We start from the raw sequence: 1,359 nt of genomic DNA on the forward strand, positions 1-1,359 counted from the left end.
AATTAAACTACTTCATAATAATAGTGTTATACTATTATCACAGTAACAGTTGCATAAAACATGAAGAACCAAGTGAAATGGCATAATCATTTTTATTTTAATTATAAATGAATAATTTATGGACAATGTTTTGTTATCATGACAATAACATTGTCAGCTACAGTTTTAAAACAGAGGTTTTATGGAGATAAGTTACATTATTAATGTACTTTCATAAAAGCCTGTAAAAGAACCCAATTAAAAAATACATAAAAAGTACTGGAGCAAGAATAGTTTTATTGCTCATGTTTACAAATAACAAAGATGTCTTGTTTCACTCTTTGCTATAATTGTCAGGTAGATGTTTCCTCCTTCCCATCCATCCTAAAATCAAAGGGAGCAAATTACTTCTCTTTCTCATCTAAATCGTTCACTTAATTTAAATTTATACTCATTCCCCCCCCCCATTTTTAACCTTTCAAAGGGGAAAAATAAATAAATAAATAACCTCACTGTCATTGAGTCGGTTCCAGGCACTATGCCACCAGAGCTCCTTTCAAGGGAGTGAACAAATCCATTGCTATGGAGTCTATTCCAACCCAAAGTGACCCAATAGCACAGAGTAGAACTGCCCTTCGGACTTGCAAGGCTATAAATCTTTACAGAAGACTGCCTCATTTTTCTCCTGAAAGTGGCTGGCAGGTTGGAACTGCTGACCTTTCAGTTAGTAAACGAGTGTTTAACAATTGCAACACCAGAGCTCTTTCAAGGGAGTAGTTCTCTTTCTTATTAAATAATCCACGTATTTTATGTGCAAGAAGCAAAGCAAAATATGGCTTGTTTTAAGTTATATTTGTTTACTTAAACAGTTATTCCAGAAAGTTTTTATTTAAGAAATCTCCCAGGATGGAATAAAATAAAAGCCAGAATTCCAAAATAAAGGTTAGAACACGTATTTACCTTTTCTTTTTCCAGCAGATATTTAATTAGAAATATAGTTAAACAATAATAATATAGCCTTCATATGTAATGTGCTTTAGTTTACAGAGTGTTCTGAAGTGGATTATTTCATTTAATCCTTGAGATTCTGTGAAGGACTCAGAGAATTGGGTCTCATTTTACAGAGAGGGAAACTGAGGCCAAAAAAGGATGAGTTACCCAAGGTCTTGAGGTTTATTATGTAGTAAAACCAAGATTCAAATGCAGATATTCTGTCTCAGGCTACTTACTGTTTTTCCACTATGCCAACTACAAAGCAATGTGAACTTTTATTTTCCAAGAGTTGCATTACCTCTTAGTGTAATGTATCAGTGAGATGGAAGTAAACTAAGAGCATGGCCAAAACATGAGACCCATGGGTAGTTTCCAGAAGTTGTGAGC

The sequence above is a fragment of the Orycteropus afer genome, unplaced genomic scaffold (assembly GCF_000298275.1).
Source record: "Orycteropus afer afer isolate SDZICR_OR568_19922 unplaced genomic scaffold, OryAfe1.0 scaffold00418, whole genome shotgun sequence".
NCBI classification, from domain to species: Eukaryota; Metazoa; Chordata; class Mammalia; order Tubulidentata; family Orycteropodidae; genus Orycteropus; species Orycteropus afer.